Here is a 21,606-nt window from a genome sequence, read left to right as displayed (position 1 = left end):
TGCACTTGAGCTGCAGTTCAAAAGCCTCCTTTGACCTGTTTAAACAAGGTGACAATAAATTAGCTTCCAAAATCAAACACAGGAAGAAAACAGGCTTTCTCATTATGCCGCTTTAAGCTGTTTCAAAGAATATGCTTTTCAATTCTGCATTTGGTTTCTTCAAAAATATTATGACAACTGGCATCACACTTGGGAACTAAGACGCCTTCCCCGTTCCTCACTGCTTTCCAAAATGCACACGCCTTTTCTACTCCCGCTGCCACCGTCCTCAAGAGCCGTTTCTGCCAAGCCTAGTCCTTTTTCATTTCCGTACATAGCGTCTTATCCCTCAGTTTGAACATAGCCATTTTAGTCCAAGAGAAAAAAAAATGTGCTATATAAATAAATCTTTATTACTGTCACAGCGTTGTTAACGAATTTCCTAGTTTGAGCTGCTCTTCGTTTGAAATCACCACCTTACCAGGGCAGAGAGGATCCTGCTAGGCATTTTAAATTAGGGAAGACAGTTTTATTGTCAAGGCAGGTCAATCAAATTATAATTGGCTCTAATTTGCACTCCCACCAGCTGTTAAATTCTTCACCTGCAGCACTCAAAATGGTGTGAAATTCTTGCCAGCTTTGTGAAAGCTTCAAAGAGAATCACTCTTGAGCTGAGTCCTAAAACCAAAGAGCTTGTTACTTTTCATCAGAAGCGAGGAAAATGCACCACTGGCTCTGACTCTGGGAAGCAGGCCTGGTCTGAAGTGGGCTAAGCCTGACAAGGATGGACAAACCCATCTTCCATGCACAATCATCCTTGACAAGCCACCATTTCTATCTCAGAGTAGCACTGGGAGGTGGGGGAGGGGGCTTTCCTTTGTTAGGGCCTTAGTACCCTCGTATTTTCTACTTCGTCATGAATTGAACTTGCCACTCTTAGGAAAGCCATAAATTTAGCACTAAGAATGGAACAGCAGACAGAGTTAGCATTTTAGGGTAGGCATATACATGCCGCTTCGGTACTAAGGGTCCGTTATGCTTTCAGATATCCAGCATTACAGATTGTCTGGTGCTGCCTCAGACAGTATGGGACTCTGGATAACACCTAAAGGAAACTCCTTTTTACTGGTGCCCACAGACACACATGCACATAAAACACAAATGTATGCACGCATGCACACAGAGCTCCAGGAAAGAGTGAAAAGCAAGAACCAGTGAGCACATGATGACAAAGCACCATCTTGCTATTATTCCTAGGGCCACAGCTTCCTGCTCCTTTACAATTTTGCTGAAGGCAGTTTTGTGCAAAGTAGTAGACCCCGTGATGTCAGCAAGAATCGGGTATGGCTATATGTGGAAACAGCATCGAAACCAAATAATCAACATAAAGCTTAATTTTGGATGAATTTTGGAGGTGTTGGTTTGGCTGCAGCTTAAAGAAACTCTTTAAATAACTAAATGGGAGTTTTCCTAATCTTGCTAATTTGCCACAGGGACAGTCCTCAACCATCTCAAAATGAGAGTCTTAGGGAATGATTGATTAGGAAAAAAATGGTATGAAGAAACAAAAGTCCGTTGAATTTAGAGTAGGTTTAAGAAAATACAAGATGAGTTTAAAAAAAAAATGAAATACTGCACTAGAAATAATTTGAGAGACTAGCTTCTAGGTATACTTTCTCAGGAAATAAGATGGGAGCACAAATTTCTATGAGGATAGTCATTACAGTAGTATTTAAAAATACAAAGTAGGGCAAGAAACTAGAAACAATCTAACTTTCCAAAAACAAAGAATTCGTTAAATCATCTACAGCACTTCCATAAAATAGAATATTGTGCAGTATTTAAGTGGTTTTTATGAAGAAGTTATATTACATGAGAAAATACGTTTGTTACATGCAAAACAGAATAGACACTATTCACACCACAGTCTCACTTATGCAATGATATATGGATTATACACACCCAGTACACACTCAGAAAAACATTAGATGAGATGGTTATTTCGAAGTGGTGAGTTTATGGGGACTTTTTTTTTCCTCTGTGTTTTTCTCTACTTTCCAAATTTTACAAAGTGAGTTTCTGAAATGTTTATAAAAAAATAAAATCAATAAATACTTGTGGCCAGTATAAGCTTGGGAGGCAATGCTCAGGTGCAACAATTGTCACATATTTTTATTTCTCCAAATCAAAGCAAGTCTCTGAGGCCCAGAGGCTCAGGGCAGGCAAGCTGCCCAGTAGTGGTCATTACTGGGGCTCTCTTGTCCCTCAGTGGAACCAGGAGTTGAAATGGATATAGAAAATCGAGGAAGGAACAGACCTTTAGTGCTCGGTCTCCCTTCTTTACCTCACCCTTTTAGCATCCAGAGATAGCTGTGCGGCAGGTGCTGGTGCTCTGGTGGGGCCCTGGAATGGCCTTCCCTTAGTCCTCCACCATCACCATGCTACTTGGGGCCTTGTCACTTAAGGGCTATAGTCCCTTCCATCCCATTAAGGGACATAGCTTATGAGCGGAGGACAATTCTCTACAAACTATGAACCCCTCCAAAAAAGCCATGCCTCTTAATCTCCAAGAATCTGCCCCACTGTAATGAACATACTCCTTCATCCAACCAACTTCTTTCCATCACTAACTCCCAATCATGGACCTTCCAGACAAGTTATGCTTCAGTCACCCTGAAAGCAATGCATGTTCCAGGTGTTACCTTACTTTAATCTCCCAACAAGCCTATGAGATAGCACTATACTTATTCCCATTTTCCAGATGGGAGAGATGAGGCTTAGAGAGATTCAGTAACTCCCTAAAATCACACGACTTTAAAATATAACTTTTCTTTGTGGCCCTTTCCAACTCCCTGAGATTAGGAGCTAAAATCTCAGAATAAAAATTGACTTCCGCCTTGGTATCAAGCTTCCTCTATCTTGACACATTAGACTGCCATCCACACTCAGGACCAAGAACAAGAAGCGGGGGTGAAAGAGAAGAATGAAAAGCCATAACCTACAAGATGATGATGTCTGCTTCTCTTGGAGAACATGAACAGAAGACTGAGCATCCGAGTCATCATTTGTTACCATGATTCAGCACAGGGTGAGCATATAATAAATAGATGAGCATATAATAAGCAGATATTTGTTTAGTGAACAAGTAAACATGCTCTAAAAAATCAGTATCAGGCTATTATAAAACCTCTCTCCTCTGTTGACCTCAGTTCATATCTTCCTCTCTCAAGAGAGAGCACCTCCAGAGTTGCAGTGTGCATACTGCAAATGACAGCCCATGTGCCCACAATCCCTCACCACAAGCCAGGAGAGGCAAGCCTTATATCTTTCTGCATCGGTTTGCTGGAGCTGCCATAATAGAGCACCACAGATATGGTGGCTTCAACCACAGAAATTTTTTTCTTCTTTTTAGAGTTGCACCTGCAGCACAGGGAAGTTCCTGGCCTCGGAGTCAAATCAGAGCTGCAGCTGCCAACCCACAACACAGCCACAAGCAACATCAGATCTGAGCCACATCCATGACCCTGCCACAGCTTGCAGCAATGCCAGATCCTTAAACCACTGAGCAAGGCCAGGGATCAAACCTGCATCTTCATGGACACTATGTTGGGTTCTTAACCTGCTGAGCCACAAGAGGAGCTCCAAACTACAGAAATTTACTTCTCAACATGCGAGCAGGGCTGATTTCTTCTGAGGGCCTCTCTCCTTGGCTTCTACATGGCCTTACTCTCTATGGGTATCTTTGTCCTAATCCCTTCTTATAAGGACACTGTCATATCAGAGTAGGGCCCATCCTCATGACCTCATTTAACTTATTTGCCTTTTTAAAGACCCAATATTCTGTTTAACATCACTAATTATTAGAGAAATGTAAGTCAAAACTACAATAAGCTCTCATTTCATACCAGTCAGAATGGCCATCATCAAAAAGTCTACAAACAACAAATACTGGAGAGGGTATGGATAAAATGGAACTTCCTACACTGTTAGTGGGAAATTACACTGGTGCCACCACTGTGGAGAACAGTATGTCAGTTCCTTAAAAACTACACATAGAACTATCACATGATCCAGCAATCTCATTCCTGGGCATATATCCAGAGAAAACCATAATTCAAAAAGATACATGCACCCCAGTGTTCACTGCAGCACTATTTACAATAGCCAAGATGTGGAATCAACTTAAATGTTCATCAACTGGATAAAGAAGACATGGTACATACATGCAATGGAATATTACTCAGCCATAAAAAAGAACAAAATAATGTCATTTGCAGCAACATGGATGGACCTAGAGATTATCACACCAAGTGAAGTCAGTCAGAGAAACACAAATATGATATGAGATCACTAATATGTGGAATCTAACAAAAGAACTTATTCACAAAATAGAAACAGACTCAAAGATTTCAAAACTAAATGTATGGTTACCAAAGGGGGAAATAGGGGGAGGGATAAAAGGAGAGGTTGTGATTGACATATACATACTACCATACATAAAATGGATAAGTAATAGGACCTACTTAATAGCGTGGGGAAATCCACTCAGTACTGGGAAATAACCTATGTGGAAAAAGAATCTGAAAAGGAATGGATATATATATATGTACAACTGACTCACTTTGCTGTACACCTAAAACTAACACAACACTGTAGAACAACCATACTCCATTACGACTTTTTTAAAAATAGACAAGAGAAAAAGGGTTTTACTTTCCACTTTTGTGTTTTCATTTTGATGACTATCAAAAAAATTTAAGCCAGGTAAATTCTAGATCATGCGAATAAACAACTTATCAAATATAATCAGAAAATTTCAGAGTCTCACTGGAATTGAGTAATTCTTCCTGATATTCATGAGGTATATGAGAAGAACTGAGCTGCCTTTGGTACATATACAACATGCTCATACCACAAGAAGACCAACAGACACAGAAATTACATTTGTTCAGAAGTGTCATAGGGAAAATGAGGAGGGAGTTGCGTTGTAACGTAGCACTCAGTAGTAAATGTTTGCCAGATACAAGATACCTAAGCTGTAGCACTCAGCCCCACAGTTGTTTCAAAGAGGATTTCCTTCAAGAAAAAAAAAAATCACCAACCACATGAATGTCAAGATGATATTTCAAATTTCATTTTCAGAAGGATTTTTTGAGGGATATATAATTTGAAATATGCTATTTGTTTTATGCTTCTGTAAGGGCTTTAAATGTAAAAAATACCAATCCTATTTATTCATTTATTTATTTATTTTAGGGTCACACCTACAACATATGGAAGATCCCAGGTTAGGGGTCGAATCAGATCTGCACAGCCACAGCAACACCAGACCAAGTCGCATCTGCAATCTACACTGCAGCTTGTGGCAATGCTGGATCTTTAACCCACTGAATGAGGCCAGGGATCAAACCCACATTTTCATGGATACCAGTCATTTTCTTTTTTTGTCTTTTGTCTTTTTAGGGCCACACTGGTGGCATATGGAGGTTCCCAGGCTAGAAGTCTAATCAGAACTGTAGCTGCCAGCCTACGTCAGAGCCACCACAACGCAAGATCCGAGCCCCGTCTGTGACCTATACCACAGGTCACAATGCAGTCAGTTTCTTAACCCACTGAGCCACAACAGGAACTCCTATTTGTGCGTATTTATAAATAATCTTATTATATACTTATTTCATGTATATTATATAATTATTTTATGTTATAAATTATTTTATTGTAATACCACTTAGGCAAAAACTGGGGAACAACAAGTTGTAAAACATTGCTTTTTGAAATAGAAATGTTTCTCAAACTTGTCTATAATCTTTAAAATTCTTCTTAAAATGAGCAATCCTTTTGCCCATAAACATTCAACAGGTGATTGCGAATTCTTTCTAGTGCTGACAGAGGGATATCAGTGAAAGGAGATTAAGAGAGAGAATGCTTGCTGAATCTGTAGCTAAATGTCCACGACATTCTGCAAAAGCTGAACATATAATCAGCCTGTACATTAAATAACTAACACTGAAATTCAATCTCAAGGTAGCAAAAATGGAAGAACAGAAAAATGCTGTCCAGGGGACCAACTCTGAACCAGGCACTCTTCATGATTTCTTCTGTGACTCTGAAGAAATACTTGTTATTGCCCAGCCCCTGGTTTGGTTATATCTTGAGAGAGTTGGGTAGAATGTTATTTTGCTTTTTGCCAGTTACAAAATAGGAGTCAAGAATATTGCTTTGTAAAGCACTTTGTGAATCAGATACCCAGTACTGCCAAGCATGAAAATCTTCAAAATCCATAATTTAAGGGTTTTTGAAAATTAACTGTATAACATGCCTTGCCATTTACTTTTTATTTCATCTCTGATCCCTTCACTGCACTTAGTTGAAACAGGTGTAATAGAATAAATAGGACTCTGGTGAGGGGTGAGTTTGATTCCCAGTTAAATTTTAAGGACACAGAATGATGTCTTTTCCTTCCACTCTAGGATGAGACGTAGGTGGAAGCACATGTCAGTTTCCATTAATTTGAGAGAAAATTTCTAAAAGAAGAAAGTTGATAGGAAAAAAGAATCGGAGTGACTTTCATAAACAACAAAATTTAAAAGATTTTACTTTGGTTTAATAAAAATTGTGCAAACTGTAAAAATTACTCTGTGGACTGGGTCCTTTTTGCTTTTTGTTTAGAAACAAATAAAAACAGCTGAATTATTAATAGGAAGTAAATTGGTTACTTTAAATTTAGCGTCACTTTTTAATTCACACATACATCTGTATTAACATCTTAATGGTGCTTTATTACAAATTATGCCATAGTTGTAATGGCATCCAAGGAACCATCTCAAGGGTCATGTTTCTAGTAGAGACATGTCTGAAGTGGATGGCAGTGCTGGATATAAAAATAAAAATTTTAAATCCATCTGCAAGGTTAGGGAGCACAGTCCCCCCAATATGTCCTTGTTTCTGATACCAAGGGCAGGGTTGAAGGGTTTCTAAGACCACCCTCAGACTCAGTCATTAGAAGAATGCACTGAAAGTCATAATAACCATGGTTACGGTTTATTGCAGTATAAGAGTAAGGAATATAGATGAAAATTAGCCAAAGGAAGCAATACATATGACAGAGTTCAGGAGGTTTCTAAACATGGAGCTGCCCTGTCACCATGAAATTGTGGATAGTTTTAGCTCTCCTGGCAATGATGTGTGACAACATGCACAGAATACTGCCAGCCAGGGGAGCTCACGCAGGCCTTGGTGTCCACAGTTTTCATTGTGGAGACTTCGTTGACTGCATCCGGGGCTACTCTCTAGACCCTCTGGAAGTAGAGCAGATAGTATGGGACCCAAAGCCCCCATCATCAACCCCACTGTTCACTGGTTTTGCCCAAAGCCCCCCAGTAAACAAAGGTACTTTTCCTAAAGAGCACCTCCCAGGAGCCAGGGGCAAAGTCCAGACCACCCCTTGGCTAAGTTAAATACACAGGCCACTCCCTAGTATTTGGCCAAAGCTCTCTTAAGCCAAATGATCCTATTTGTCTGAACATCCACATTTAGAAAAGCATTTATATGACAGATCCAGTTATGAATCAGTATGAATATGGCTCACGTTTGGAGGAACCAGTGTCAATGCAGATTTAAAGAAATTAATCCATCCTATAAAGCCATTACATACATTTTCTTTCTTTCTTTTTTTTTTTTTTTTTTTTTTTTTTTTGCTTTTCAGGGCCCCACCCATAGCATATGGAAGTTCCCAGGCTGGGGGTTGAATCTGAGTTGTAGCTGCAGGCCTACAACACAGCCACAGCAACACCAGATCCAAGCTGCTTCTGTGACCTACACCACAGCTCACAGCAACGCCAGCTCCTTAACCCATTGAGTGAGGTCAGGGATCAAACCACAAACTCATGGATACTAGTCAGGTTTGTAACCCACTGAGCCACAACAAGAATTCCCACATTATTGTAACATATTTATTACTTGTTTCCTTCCTTAATCTACTGCTATTTGCACATCATGATAAACTCGTACAAAACTATTTAGCAAAGCAATTATCTGACGGTTAGCTAAACCTAGTGCTTCAGAGCAGTCATTTTCCATTTATATCCTGAGGAGGCTTTAACTCAATCTCCCAATATATTTGCTTATCAATATCAGTATAAGCATAAGACTGACTTACATAAGGTAGTTAAATCTTACCAACAATGCCAACGTTACATCATATCCAAGTATGGTCATGGTACAATTCTATTTCATTGCATAACAAAAGCAGAATTAAAGAGGTATTTGTATGCCTTCCAACATCATCAACCCTTGCCCATATGTCAAATATTACTATGAACAAGCTCCATTACCTTGGCCATGAGTTGGTTATTTCCAGGGTCCAAGTTAGTTGGGGACAAAGCCATTCATATTGTCTCAGTTCATTAGCTTGTACTAAGACTAGTTTCCCTTGTGCACTGTTATACAGCAGGGCCCACCTCCCTCCTACAGGCAGAATGTGGGTGCTTCTCAGAATAGTTCCTCTCCCAGCTTCTGCAATACATTCTGCAAAGGTATGTCTTCTTTTAATCTATCCTTGGTATGAAGGCAGACATAATGTATCAATGTAAATTACAAATGCCTCCAGAGGACACCTAGGTTTGGAGGGCCCTAAGATTCCCTTGTTGTACCCTTGAACCTCAGCTGCTAAGATGGGAGCCCATTGCCTCATGGCTACTTTGCACTCCAACTGTCTTAAAATAGTCAAAAGGTCCCACTGGGTGAGAGTACAAGCCTTTTACCAACACAGGATCCTAGCATCATCCAGTACTATGTATTGAGTCTGCCTGACCCATGTCACTCAAGCTTTATCATCTTTCCAGGCTCACTCCCATGCTTTTCCCTCCTCCTGGAAGAGAATGTCTCTAATCTACTCATTCTAGTTGAAGTACTTTTCCTCTAAGTGACGTTCCTTATTAAAGTGAATTCAGGAGTTCCTGCTGTGGCTCAGCAGGTTAAGGATGCAACATTGTTTCTTTGAGGATATGGGTTCTATCCCTAGCCTCTCTCAGTGGGTTAAAGATCTGGCATTGCCACAAGCTGAGGTGTAGGTCACAGATGAGACTTGGATCCAGTGTTGCTGTGGCTGTGACTTAGGCCAGCAGCTGCAGCCCTGATTTGACTCCTAGCCCGGGAACTTCCATGTGCCACAGATGTGGCCATAAAAAGAAAAAAAAAAAAGGTGAATTCAGCCTGTCCCAAGATGCCTAGACCAGAAATTTCTCCCCTAAAGCCCTTTTCTATCTCACAGGCCAGCACTGTGTAATCCACCACACATGTTGCCATTGCATACTAAAGACCTGAGTGCAGTTATGATACATGTTTTGGCCCAAAATATTCGGTCCTCCATTCTAGGGTTAGATGAGCTGTGTCACATCTAGATGTCATTTAGTTCAAGTGTGCCATAAGATCTCCCACAGCCTTCCTTATCTCAAGGTGGAGCTGTTTCCCTGATAATTCAGTCCCATCATGTGGTACCTATTACTTTAATCCCATCAGGAACTCAGTGTGGTGTGTTGTTGTTGTTTTTAATATATATTCTGTTCAATAGCTTTCCATCCACAAAAAAACAAGAATACATATCTATGCATAGCACACCATGGTCTATCAGGCATGCCACCATTATAGCTAGAAAATTTTCAAACCATTTGATCATCCAGGTTTAAAGTTACACACTGATCAGCTAGCTGAGAGTTGTACTCTTCATGGTCCAATGGCCCAAATGATATCCTTTGTAGCAGCTGTAACTTGAAAAGTAAAAGTCAAAAGGTGTTGTCACTTTACTAGAACTCTACTCCCATTAACCTTCAGTCTAGTTCATGGTCATATTATATGAACAAAGTGACTCCCAGAGTGATGCCCCTCAGAGTTGCAGGCTTCTATTCAATTTTGTGAGGTTCCAAAAGCAGGAGTGGTCTAGGCAAACAGGTAGCTTTATCTTTCTGGGTATCTGATACAGCTGAGCTTAGAGATGATATCATCCTCTTGCTCTAAGTCTCTTTCAAGTCACCAAAATAATATGGGTATTCCCTCACTGCATAACTCATTTATTCCTTCCATTATCCTTAGCTACCATTTCTCCTTCTCTTCATTTGTCATTTAGTTTTACATAAACTTCTACCTCTAGAAGTCATGCTCAGGTAAAGGAAATACCATCCCCTCACATTAAATAACCACTTCACACTCTAATTTTAATCCAAACTTTCACTTTAATCCCATCAACCAGTGCATCTTTATGTTCTCTCAATCTAACTGGACATCTCATTAGGACTTCCCAACAGATTTTCAAATCACAGTGCACTGGAATTCCATATCAAGAAGCCACAGAACATTCTCTTCTCTTTTGGCCCCAGTGGCCACTTATCCACACATGTGCATGTGGCCTTGGGTCCCCAGCTGGGGTTTAAGCCAAAAGATCCTGGCTACTCTGTCAGTTTCCATTCTGATTAACATGCCAGACTGTTATCCAAGATAATTCCAGGTAGGTTTCTCATTGTCCTCTTTGTCTTCCGGCTTTTCAAATTCCTCCACACAGGGTAATTAAATAGAGAAGATTTGTTCAGGGCCCTTTGCCCAGTAGGAATCAGCAGGGGCGCCCACTGGTCCACCCAACCTCCAACAGTGCTTCATTAAGACCTTTGTTTCAACCCATCACATCTGCTTTATTCATCCCATTTCTCAACAACCATCTAAAGATTCCCACTTTGCGGGGTCAACTCCCTTGACCCTTCCCTTTGTCTTTCCCCATTTTCTTTTGATCACTCTAATTTTTTAACATCTGTAAAATCCATAAGGGATGCTAAGACAACAAATCTGGCAGAGCTTCTCGAACTGTTGCTCGATATCAAAGCAGCAAGGTTACATGGGGTGTCCACACCAAAAAGGCACCTTCAATCACAGTATTTACTATGCCTTGGGTAAGGGGTATATTCAGTGGATGAATAGCCCAATAATCCCAGCATGGCTTGCATATAAGCATCTCCACTGTTTCATCTGGGATGCTCCACTTCGCATTTAAGGGAAGAGTTGGACACTCTCCTCTCTCAGAATAAACTCACTTTGCAGCTGCTTTTATCCAGCCCACCAGGCTAGCTGTCCTTTTGGAAACAACTTGCTGTGTGTCTGGATCACATATACCCACCTGTGATTGTTCAATAGCAAGCTGGGTCCTGTGTTAACCCAAACAAGCTCTTCTACTCAGCAGCCTCCAAAACCAAAGATACCACCTCTAAGTCACTCACAACATGTTTTAGTAAAGGTCCATCAGGAAGCTGAAAATGTCAATGAAAAAAAGCAAACAACTCCTTCACATGTTATCCCCTTGTTTCACTAGTTCCTTGGTTTTGCCCTTGCCCCAGCTAGACAAGCTTCTTTTTTTTTTTTTTTTTTGTCTTTTTGTTGTTGTTGTTGCTATTTCTTGGGCCGCTCCCGCGGCATATGGAGGCTCCCAGGCTAGGGGTTGAATCGGAGCTGTAGCCACCGGCCTACACCAGAGCCACAGCAACGTGGGATCCGAGCCGCGTCTGCAACCTACACCACAGCTCACGGCAACGCCGGACCGTTAACCCACTGAGCAAGGGCAGGGACCGAACCCGCGACCTCATGGTTCCTAGTCGGATTCGTTAACCACTGCGCCATGGCGGGAACTCCCTAGACAAGCTTCTTGGTGACCAGAGGTCCTAGAGGTTCCATCTGTTGTTCCAGCAAAATTCTCCCTTTGGTAGCAGCCCTGAAGCTAACAACTACAGCTCAGGCTGGCAGCAATCTGAGCTTGGCTCCTAGTCAGGATCTGCCCCAACACTCTTTATTCCTATTTTAGCTGTTATGAATAATAACAGGAGTTCCCATTGTGGCTCAGTGGGTTATGAACCTGACTAGTATCCATGAGGATGTGGGTTCAATCCCTGGCCTCACTCAGTGGGTAAGGATCCAGCATTGCCTTAAGCTGTGGTGTAGGTCACAGACGTGGCTTGGATCCCGCATTGCTGTGGCTGTGGCGTAGGCTGGCAGCTGCAGCTCTGATTCGACCCTTGCCTGGGAACTTCCATATGCCACAGATGTGACCCTAAAAAGGAAAAAAACAAAACCCACACACAGTAATAGCTAAGGTATTCTATATATAACTTGTTTCTCACTATTTTATATTTCCTTATGTATATGATGAGCAAACTCCTTGGGAGAGGGACCCATTTAAATTCATCTTTAAATTCCACTGGTAACCTTTACCTCTAGGAGTAACTGATCTCAGCACAACTGTGGTTCCACACAGTGAGGGAAGAGGCAGTCACGCAGGAATCAAAGACTCACCCTCATCTTTTCCTTTCCCAAACAACACATTTCAGTGAGTATAGGTCATTCTAGGGAATCCCACACTTAATGCCAACTGCAAAGGTAAGGGGTAGAGCCTACAAGACCACCATTTCTGACACCAACTGAGAGTTCTGGCTTTCCCAAGGTTCCCTTCAATTTCAATAACTCTTTGGGTAAGGTTAACTCATTAATTACATACTACCTAAATGATAACTAGTCTTTGCAGGGGACAACACCCAGATCTACAGTGTCATCCAGTTTATGCCACATCTGCACCCAGCCATGGCCAACACTGCCATGTACATAGACATTGCCCTGCACTGCAAAACTCTGCATCCTATCTATTTGAGTTATCTGTACACAAAGTTCCAAAGCCTGCAGTAAACTTCAAGCACTCTGAGCACTGGGGAGAAAGAATCTGGTTAGGATTCTTGCTTTGTCAGAATTAATCTTGAGTTTATTTGACAGCACAGCAAACATCACTGCCATCATGGTACTGAGGCAAGCCCAACTATGGAGAGAAATTTCCTAATGCGAACTTCACTTCAGCCCTGGCACCTTTTCCATGGTAAATTCTGAACCCAACAGAAATAGTTCCCAGCTTTGGTTTGCTGGCTGAGTGACAAGTGTGTGTGGTAAAAGACAGAACAATATTGTGAAAGCTTTGGTCATAGACATAGCAGGACCGGCAAGACATTTATCATCACTAACTGTGACTAACGCTCATAAATTTAATTCCTGTTTTGTCTTAATCATCAAGTCATTGCTTCTGCCCTGGGGAGAACAGCTCTGCCCCCACTCTATTCTCTTGGTATTCTCATTTGCTACAACTATTTGATTCCATATATCCCTTATCCTCCTCCAAGTTGAGCCAGATGGCAGAGTTAAATTTATCATTAACTTTAAAAATCTAACCACAAAACCCCTTAAAAGCATTTTCCTGGGCTGTGGATTTTCTGATCTTTTTATAAAGAGGTTATTCACTCCAAGCCTTCTTAGTGACTCCTATTGACACAAGCCATATTAAATTTATCAATAAATAAAAATGTGTCTTGGGAATCTTTAAAAGAGTGTTGTGATTGCCAAAACATGTTTGATATTAAGAAAAAATGATATTTATGGACTTGAAGATTCCTAAATTAGATGGGGATGTATGCAAGCTATCTTTTATGATATTTCATATTAATATATCACATTTGTTAAAATATATTTGATAAACACTCTAAAAAAGGGCTTTCCTTGCCTAACTCCACAGCATCTGTTTTCCCCTTTCCATAGCCCTGATTTCCATGTGGTTCTGGGAATTTCACTCCACTTTCAGCACCGCAAGTGGAGCCTATGACCTGGGTTAAGCCAATCAGTTTTATTATATCTGTGCAATCAGAATAACTTTCGGGCTTTGGCTGGCAATATTGTGAACATGTTTTTCTGCTGGCCCAATCCAAAAGTGCCTGAACCAAAGCCCCAAGAACTGCAAGCAGTCACCTTAGTACCACGAGAGCCAGCCTCAAAATGAAGCTGACATTATAGAACACAGGAACGGGCAAAAGGAAACCCCAGTGCTTTCACAGCATTGTCGAGCAGCTGGAATAAGCCTAAACTGAGGCCGATCTTTATTCCTGGATCTAGCCGTTTAATGGGCTAAAATTTTCCATACTGTTGATGCCGTTAGTACTCAAAGTGTGGTCTGTATGTAAGGCAGCAGCAGCAGCACCACTTGGGAGTCTGTCAGAAATGCAGAATCAGGACCACACTTGGAACCTCCTGAACCAGAATCTGCACTTGACCAAAATCCTCAGGTGTTCCTACGTACGTTGACATTTGAGAAGAACTAGTCAAGCCTCTTTGAACCAGCTTTTCCTGTAATTTGCATCTTGAATCAGATCACTACCACATCCCTGCACAACAGTCCAGATGGATGTTATTAGTCCTCCTTAGAGATAAAGAATCTGGGTTCCAGGAGTTGATGTGCCGGCCAAAGGTCACACACATTTAGAAGGGGCAAGAGCAGCAAAAGCATCCTGGCTCCAAGCCCCACAGTGATCCCTTCCTCTGATGTGCTATCAGCCCCAATTAATAGTGTCTGTGGGCTGTGCAGCCAGGGTCTAGGGCTACTCATTCACCAACCTTGTACTGGTCTCTATTTTAAGAGACCATGGGTTTTAAAGACATCCTTGCTCCCTGTGTTTGTAATCAGGGAAAACTCCTTAATCTAGGTAATTTATTTAATGAGCAGCTCCAAATATTGGTTCCCAACTACCAAGCAGTTTAATACAAAAATTACAGGCTAGCTTAATTGCACTTAACCAACTAAGCCCGTGAACAATTTTCTCTCATTATTTCTCACTGAAGCATATACCCTTGGCACAGTTCTCTCAATAAAAGCAAGGAGCAAGTGCTGAAAATCTTCATGTTCCTTGATGTTTAAAATCCTCATCTATCTCCTAAATCTAGTCAATGGGAAAAGGGGAAACTACTATATAAAATAGGTTACTTCAGAGAAAGTCTCTCCCACAGAAACTTCTCAATTGGTAGGCTAAAATTGTAGGAGATATTTAAAGATACACCTGGTAAATTGCTGTAACCCTTAATACAGTTTATGTGCACAGTAATTCCTTAACAAATGCTTACTGCATAAATAACTTTCATGTTCAAGGCACCTTACAGTTTGTGAAAGGCACCTTACCTTTTTTTCTCATTTAATATCATTGATATTATATCTTTGCAACCATCTTGGTGGTTAAGTGTTATTTTATCCATTTTAAAGGTGTTGAAAGTAAGGCTCAGAGGGATTAATAAATATTTACCCAGAGTCAAGGATTCATTCATGACGGAAGTGGGATTCAAATCCCTGCCCTGTGACTAAAATTCTAAATCCTACTACTACCTTGTGCTGAATCCTTCTTTTTACAAATATATTCCAGTTGGCCTGATACCAACTATTACTGTTCATAAATGGAGCCCCTAGCACTGTCTTGGGTGCACATGCACCCACAACTCATTTCATGAAAATCACTCTAGATGCAAGTCTTGCCTTATTACTTGGAGTAATTTGTATTACACCGGAAAAACCACTTTCAACCAAATAACCTTCCACCCTTTCCATCTCTGTCAAAGTCTATTATTACAAAGTTGTCCCTTTTAGGTTAGGGAGATGTTCTGGCCTTAAAGAATCCCCACTGAGATGCAAACATGGGGTATTTTGGGGTAATCTTCTGCTAGGTTTCAGCTTCCAGTCTGCTGAGGATGAGGTGATGTGTACAGAGGCCCTGGCACCCCTGAACCCTCTGCTGCTTGCCTCTGTGCCCAGCCACAGCCCATGAGTCACCCAGCAAGTGGCTCAGATGCAGACCACCAGGTGTGTAGTGGTAGAAGATGGATGGAGCTAGAGGTAAGCTGCCTACTCTTCAGTTACATGCCAAGGCACCTGTTGGAGGTGGGTTCCTATTGTCTGTGCCGGCCATTCTGCTAACGGTCTGGTAGGTGGAAAAATGGCAAATCTGGGCTTATGGGGCAAGAAGCTGAACAGAAAGAACATAACGGATTCTCCCTCCTCTCCAATCTGCAAGTGGTTGCAATCTTAAGTTCTCTTCCCTTGTGAGTCCTGCATCATTTGCAAATATGTGTGCAAAGTGGTATCCTGAGATGTGACCCCGGTCCCCAATACTCTCATCATCTCAATGGAAACTAAAGGTGATCTTAGGGATGACAAAGACCTGATTGGGAAACTGAAAGAGAAGTTGACTCCCATCTCATAGCCAAAGGCTTTAGCTGCATATGAGATCAGTGCTGCTAATAATGTACCTAGAATGCCCAGCTTTCACACAGAGGGGCCTCAAGACGGCGTTTAGTGGACCTATTAGAACAGTTCTCTGCCGACTGCCTGTCAAGAAAAGAAAGAGAAAGAGCTTGCTGTTTCAAGGAGGGCAGAATAAACCAAATTGACGGTCCTTTAGATAATTCATTAAAGAAAAATGAAAGCTGTTAAGACAGATGAAATGAAGAGTGAGATAGGGATAGCAGATACAGAGGAAGTCACTGACAACAGAATTCTATGAAGTCCTAATGAAATGGCTGATTTTCAAGAAAATACAAATTGTCAGAATTTCCTTGGGAAGAAGCAGAAAACCTAAATACACAAATAATCAGTAAAGAAACAAGTTGGGCGGGGGGGAAGGGTGGTGTCAACCAATTGTTGCCAAGAAGGGTTTCAGACTTACATGTTCCCACCAGCTATGTATGTACAGTCAAGACACAGATAATTTCTAAATCTATACAAAATATTCCATGACATTAAAAAAAAAAAAACAAGCCTTCTGAATCATGTTACAGAGCTAGCCTAATTCTGATATGGAAACCTCAAATTAACACAAAAGGGAAATTTTACAGACTTCCTTCTTGAAAAAGTGACAATGAAGCTCTCTTCCTCTGAGCATCCATATCGCATCATCCACATCACCCCATGTGCTTCTCCCCTGTGGCACTATTTGCTCCTTAAGGGCAGGGGGAGACCCGCTCTTTACCCCCCAGGGTGTAGAGTTCAGCAGGTCAGGGACAGAACCCCGATTCTTAAGCTCATTGACAAGTTCTCAGCACTTCTCACACAAAATAGGACCAGAAAGCGAGCTCTTTGTCAATAATCATAACACAGAAATTTAAATAAACACAGCTTACTAAGGCCTCAGGGAACTCTTTCAAGGTAAACTCAGGCGAAAGGGAACACTTGCCAAGAAGCAATGCTGAACTTGTGATGGAGAGAATATGTAATTATTCCTGGCACATGACACAGGTTGAGAAACGGCGACTCTCCCCCATATCAAAGACCTTTCTGAGCACTTTTGAGAACCATCCCTGCTCTGTTGTCTGTACTCCGTTCTCATCTCCCCAAAGTTACAAATTCTTGCTTTCTGCAAATATTACACTTTCTAAGACTTGGGCAGTCTCTTTGCTCTGAAAACAACTGAACAAAAAGCATGTGAATGTACTTCCCCTATATTTTTCTAAATATTTTTATGGCCACTCCTGTGGCCTATGGCCAGGGGTTGAATCCAAACCACAATTGCAACCTTTGCCATAGCTGCAGCAACACCAAATCCTTTAACCCACTGTACCAGCAGGGAATCAAACTCACACCTCCACAGTGACCTAAGTCACTGCAGTCGGATTCTTTTTTTTTTTTTTTTTTTGTCTTTTGTCTTTTGTTGTTGTTGTTGTTGCTATTTCTTGGGCCGCTCCTGCGGCATATGGAGGTTCCCAGGCTAGGGGTTGAATCGGAGCTGTAGCCACCGGCCTACGCCAGAGCCACAGCAACGCGGGATCCGAGCCGGGTCTGCAACCTACACCACAGCTCGCGGCAACGCCGGATCGTTAACCCACTGAGCAAGGGCAGGGACCGAACCCGCAACCTCATGGTTCCTAGTCGGATTCGTTAACCACTGCGCCACGACGGGAACTCCGCAGTTGGATTCTTAACCCACTGCGCCACAGCAGGTACACCTTCCCTATTTTTAAGGGGCAAAGTAATAAGCTACTTCTCAGGTTATCAAGCAGCCTTCCTCTAAGAACCTGCTTTCAGTTACTTACCTATTTTTTCCTTCCCCCTGGTCTTATCAGTCTGTAAATGAAAGGCTCCAGTACCAGAGATGGGAGGGAAAAGAAGCCCACGACCAATGGTGGATGGACACAGATGTGACAGCCTCTCCCTCTTACTTTCCACAGCACACCTATTACTAAAGGACAAATTTCTAACTCCTTTCCAAAGAGTAATTCTCCAAAGATGTGCACAATCAGACCCCAAGCTGTTTCCCCTCTCATCAGCCCTAATTCTTGCTACATCCCACCCTCCCTGGACACCTTGCAGGCCCCCATGCTCATCAGAAACTTACACTCATGCTGCTCCCTCTGGTTGGAATGACTTTGATAACTTCCCCACCTGCCAAAGTCCTCGCTCTCCCAGGCCCAGGTGGAACGTCACTGTCCACAGAGAAGCAGAATACTAACCCAGGTAGTCAGTGTAGGAGTAGGGGCTTCGATGCATTCTTTGATAATGGCTAGTGATGAACATTTGCGGTTTAAGGGCTCCAGAGAGTAATATCCCCACAGGCCTTATTTACTACAGGGAGTGTACCTATGACCACATGGACCTTCATCTCTAACCTACTCCTCAACTGACAGAAAAGGAATGAGAAGAATGGTGACGCAGACTAAGGGAAGAGAAGGACAAATAAACCATACAACTTAGTGGGACACTTCCACCCCTAATGGACAAGGACTGATGGACTGATATAGGTAACTGGGCAAGGCCGATGGGAGAAAACCACAGCTTTCTGGACCCCATGTTGGTACCCCGCCCCCATCTTTAAGAGGTTAAAAACCCCTATAGGACAATAGAGAGTGGGGGGTGGGGCTCTTCTCCATCCCCACCCTAGCAGCTCAGGGGGCTGTTCACTTTCCTGTAATAAAGATTTGCTTGTTTGCTGCCTGTGTGTCGTTGGAGTTGATTCTTTGACTGCGTGAACAAGAACCTGGATTCCGGTAACATCTTTCCGGCGTCACTAGGAGACCTTCCACCAAACCAGGAATAGGAAGTTCTGTGTCCCCAGGCCAATATCAAAGCTGGAGTTGAGCTGCAATTACCTGAATGTGACTTTGCTTCCCCTAGTAAATTATGAGCTTGGTGAGGGCAGTGATGGGGCGCTATTTGCACACTTATGCCTGTGCTTATGCCCACGCCACCCAGTTCAGTGCCTCGTGTAAGGCAGAGACTCACTGCATTTTTGTTGAATGGCTCTGTTGAGTGTCTACTGGAGACCTGCTGCCTGACACAAACCTGCTGTAAGTAGATGTGACACTAAAGTAAGCAGAAGAGCTGACCGGGCATCTGATAACGATGGGAAATGGTGCTGGTGTGGAGAGAGACCGAGAGCAATGGCTTCTCAGACTGGCAAGGGGAGATGACACGTGACCCAATGAAAAAAGCCTGGGAAAAGGAGGCCTGGATGTCCTTGAAAACCATTTTCTCTGCCCTGATTCTCTCATTCATCAGGTGATTTGGTTTCCTAGTAAACTTTCCTTGGGGGAAGACAGTGGGTGGTGTGAGTCAATTGTTTTTATTATCTATTACAGTGTAACCAGCTATCCCAAAACACAAGGGCTTAAAAATAGCTACTCTGAATTGCTCACAATTGTATGTGTCAAGAATTCAGCAGGGATGAGCAGAGTAGCTCTGCCCCAGGCAGCCCTGGCTGGGATTAGCTGCTCAGAGGCATGGAGTCAGTGGTCCACCTGGGCTAGAAGTTCCAGAAGGATCCAGACATATATCTGGCACTTCACAGCCTCCTGGTGGCCACGTGGCTGCTTGAGCTTCCTTGGGGTGTGCTAGTCTCAGGGTTGTCACACTTCTCACAGGAATCCTGACTTCCAAGGTGGTGTATCCCAAGCAGGGAAAGTGTGAAAGCCTCAGAGCTCTTGGGCCCCAGCCTCAGCAATACAGTTTCTTCTGCCACATTCTGTTAGTCAAAACGGGCATGGGGTTTCCAAAGAAGGAAAATAGTTTCCATCGTTCAAGAGGACAGAAGGCAAGGGTGATTTGTAATCATCTTTAACCCACCACACTTCTTTTTCCTGATAAGCTTTGAATGCACCAAACATCAAACTTCTAGGCCTACCAAGATGGGAGTATAAATCCTCACAGTCTTTAGTGTGAATAAATCCCTCATCCCTATGATAAAAATGCGTATACTTTACTGGACACATAGTATATGCTTCTGAAATAGGCACTTCAATATTTTGGAAAACAAATCAAATTTTAAATGCATCAAAGGAGTTGGCTAAAGGAAAGCTATTCTTTTTCAGAGATTTTTTTGCTTATTTCCAAGCCTGTTCCAACCCCACTTAAAGTTATTCATTTCAAAAAAGACCATTTCATGGGGAGTTCCCGTCGTGGCGCAGTGGTTAACGAATCCGACTAGGAACCATGAGGTTGCGGGTTCGGTCCCTGCCCTTGCTCAGTGGGTTAACGATCCGGCCTTGCCGTGAGCTGTGGTGTAGGTTGCAGACGCGGCTCGGATCCCGCGTTGCTGTGGCTCTGGCGTAGGCCGGTGGCTACAGCTCCGATTCAACCCCTAGCCTGGGAACCTCCATATGCCGCAGGAGCGGCCCAAGAAATAGCAACAACAACAACAACAACAAAAGACAAAAGACAAAAAAAAAGACCATTTCATCGATAAAGGAGATGTGGTAGATACATACAATGGAATACTACTCAGCCATAAAAAGCATGAAATAATGCCATTTGCAGCAACATGGATGAACCTAGAGATTATCCTACTAAATGAAGTCAAGTCAGACAGAGAAAGACATCATTTGAGATCATTGATAGGTTGAATCTAATAGAAATGATAAAATAGAATTTACAAAACAGAAACAGACTCAAAGATTTCAGAACCAAACTTGTGGTCACCAAAGGGGAAATGTTGGGGAGGAGGGATAATTTACAGGGTTGGGATTGATACATACACACTACTATATACAGAATAGATAGGTGACAGGACCTACTGTATAGCACAGAGAAATTTACTCAGCACTGTGTGGTAACCTATATGGGAAAAGAATCTGAAAAGGAATGGATATATGTATACTAATTTACTTTGCTGTACACCTGAAATCAATACAATTTTTGTGTAAGTCAACTAAATTCTAATAAAATTTTAAAAATTAAAAAAAATTTAAAAGACTATTCTACAAATACGATACTGAATATATTTATAAATGTATTTTTAAATAAGAGCTAATTTTATAAATTGTAACATTTTCACATAAATAAGTTCACAAAGATACACTAACATTTTTGCTGAGACCCTAATCACAGTTTAGAATTTCTACATATGATTTTGGAAAAGTCTAATAACTCATTGATTTGTGAGTAGCCAAAACATCTGAATCAATGCCCTAAGTATTTATTTGCTCAGCAGAATCCTAGGGGGCGGAGTTGAGACAGGTTGCTTTTGAAAGGATAGATAAGAACTGTCATTGAGTTTTGGCTCACTGGCTACATAACAGCTAAATGCCCAATCTGAAACTGCTGAGAACTGAATGCTGTGTAATATATACTTAATTAACCTAGATAGTATGAGAAGAGGATAGGGTTTCCAGGTCAATTTTACTTGTCTCAGAAGCTTCAACCCAATTGTCCCCAGTAGCAGTGAGATTTATTTGTCTCAGTAAATGTTGGGAGAGTGAATTAGTACAAAATGCATTAAGCAGCTATATCACTCACCCTTTTCCTCCCTATGCTCT

At 41.9% G+C, this 21,606-nt stretch overlaps 1 protein-coding gene across 7 annotated transcripts in view; it reads right to left on the bottom strand.

The window, feature by feature from the left end:
- Positions 1 to 21,606, bottom strand: part of LOC102159243 (uncharacterized) — a 360,278-nt gene that overhangs the window by 186,045 nt on the left and 152,627 nt on the right. The window lies entirely within an intron of this gene.

The sequence above is a fragment of the Sus scrofa genome, chromosome 6 (genome assembly GCF_054392235.1).
Source record: "Sus scrofa isolate SSC_HxYL_T2T_F1_AM1 chromosome 6, Sscrofa_HxYL_maternal_Yorkshire_Landrace_v2.0, whole genome shotgun sequence".
Taxonomy (NCBI): Eukaryota; Metazoa; Chordata; class Mammalia; order Artiodactyla; family Suidae; genus Sus; species Sus scrofa.
Note: the sequence above shows the minus strand (reverse complement) of the source record. Positions and strands in the feature narration are given on the sequence as shown.